Consider the following 2,507-nt stretch of genomic DNA (forward strand, 5'->3'; position numbering starts at 1 on the left):
ATGCAGTCTGCATCCATTGCATCGCAGTCGCCGCATGGTTTGGGTTCACAATAAGCAAATAAAACAAAGGATATGCTAAAGAATCTCATCTCCAAATCTTTAGAATATATTTCTAATCGACGGACAGCTAACAATAATGGTGATAGTGTTACACGCTGCAAGCAAGGACTGGATAAATTAGAGCCCATGGTACCTCTCGCCCTCCCCCTATGAGGCTGTGACGGAAAGCAAAGGGCTCAAGATCCTGGACAGCGCTCCTCCCACCCTGAGCTGCTAATCGAGGTATGTTAAATCTCTGTGGCATTCCGCCATGCAGCATATATTTCCGATATTTTCATATATAAACACAAGCATGCATACAACTTCTTTCTGGGTTCAAATTCAGCAGTACGTAAGGTTAGTTTGAAGAAATGGTGAAGCTCGGTAGTAGTGACCAAATTAGACATTTTCATGCATCAAACAAGTATACGATGGCTTGTTACCACAAATCAAAGCAGCGCTGAGCGTGCAAAGCCTAGGCTCTTGATATTCGACCATCCATCTTCCCCTCTGAGTCAATTTTGCCTCTGTTTCAAGTTAGCTCGCTCTGCCGTCCTGTGTGCGCACGTTAAAGTTCCATGGCATCTTCTGATGCAGAGACCCATGCTAGTTAGGAATTAATTGTTGATATCTAGCATTTTCTCTATGTCAAATTGCTAGCTTGTTGTAGGAATAATGATTAATTATAATCATTCCTTCAATATTTTCATTTTTTTAATACGAACTTAAGGGTCAGAATTAAACCTTTCAAAGTAGTTCCGGCCATCTTTTTGAAATCTATGGCAAATCAGATATGATATTTTTTCTACTTTTTGTACTACATACAGAAACGAAACCCGGCTATTCATGGCGGGGGTCTTGGATGCTTTGGCATCCTACGTCCAGAACATGCTTATGGAGATGGCAAGGGATGAGGTGCATGTCCAGAACATGCTTATGGAGATGGCAAGGGATGAGGTGCATATGCTGCTCGGGGTCACCGGAGAGATCGAAAAAATGGACATCAAGCTCAAGGACCTCAAGAACTTCCTCGTGGATGCTGATAGGAGGAGCATCACCAACCAGAGTGTGCAGGCATGGGTTCTGGAGCTAAGAGGGGCCATGTATGATGCTACCAACATCCTCGATCAGCTCAAGGCCATGGAGCGGGGTCCAAGCCATAATGCAGGATGCTTCAACCCCCTGCTGTTTTGCATGCGGAATCCCATCCACGCCCACAAGATTGGCAGCCGCATCAAGAACCTAACCAGAGGTTAGAAGATATCAAGAAACGTAGCTTGGAGTTCAACTTCATCAACCTCAATTCATATGAGGACCGTAACAGGAGGATGGCATCGTGTCGACCTGGTAGCCGTGAGACATCTGGTGAGCTTGATGAGTCAAGTTTGGTCGGTGAGAATATTGAGGAGGACACAAGAAATTTGGTGCAGATGCTGACAACAGCAGAGCTATCAAAATGTGAAAACAACAAAACTTTGGTTTTTGCTATTGTAGGAGTTGGCGGGATTGGTAAAACCACCCTAGCCAAGAAGATCTTCAATCATGATGTCATCCAACAAGAATTTACAAAGAAAATATGGTAGAGTGTGAACAAGGACTTTAGTGAGACTGGATTGTTGAGAAGAGCTGTCATTGAAGCTGAGGGTGACCACCAATCTGCTGGAAACACTAGAGGTGCGCTTGAGTGAGCTCTTAAGAAAGTCTTGAATGGGCAAAAGACCTTATTGGTGATGGATGATGTCTGGGAGCATCAAGCTTGGGAGAATGTGCTCCAAACTCCATTTGTCAGTTCTAGCCTAGCTCATGGTAGCTGTGTTTTCATCACCACAAGGCATGATGCAGTCGCAAGAGGGATGATGGCAATAAAGCCCTACCACCATGTCAATAAACTTGATCTTGAAGATGCGTGGTTGTTGCTCAAGAAGAAGGTGTGTAACTCAGAAATTAAAGAATCATTGTTTTTTTAGTTCACTCATCATACCACTGCATCACACTAATGTACGACGATTCTTAGTTGCACTGATATTAACAGCAAGAGCTGGATCCCTTGAGAACACATTAGTTTTTGTCTTTTGCACATATGGATTCTACATCAGTGATGTCAAAGATTTAGGTGGTTATCGTATATTAATTTCGTAATGCCAGAGGTGAATAATTGTTTTTTTAACTATATAGACATCCTAGGGTACTGTTATATCTGATTTACTTTTAGGAAATTAAACCATAGACTAGTGTTTTTCTCCATGGCATCCATCTCCACCATAAAAACATTGTCTTGTTCCTTATCTCTATCTATTCTGCTACTGTTAATGATGATTAGATCATGCCGAATGTATGGATGGATGTTATTTTTAGAATGTTAGCGAGTTATTTATGAGGATTTATATGAAGGACCCATCTTACTATTACTAATTGGAGACTAGCCTCCATGTGAAACCGCTTAGGATCCTAGGTGGACACTTTAAAGA

General features: G+C 42.2%; 1 pseudogene; it reads left to right on the forward strand.

Moving 5' to 3' along the window:
• Positions 1-882: 882 nt before the first annotated feature.
• LOC120684413 lies at positions 883-2,060 on the forward strand (annotated as a pseudogene).
• The last annotated feature ends 447 nt before the right edge of the window (positions 2,061-2,507 follow it).

This window comes from Panicum virgatum, chromosome 8N (assembly GCF_016808335.1).
Source record: "Panicum virgatum strain AP13 chromosome 8N, P.virgatum_v5, whole genome shotgun sequence".
Classification (NCBI taxonomy): domain Eukaryota; kingdom Viridiplantae; phylum Streptophyta; class Magnoliopsida; order Poales; family Poaceae; genus Panicum; species Panicum virgatum.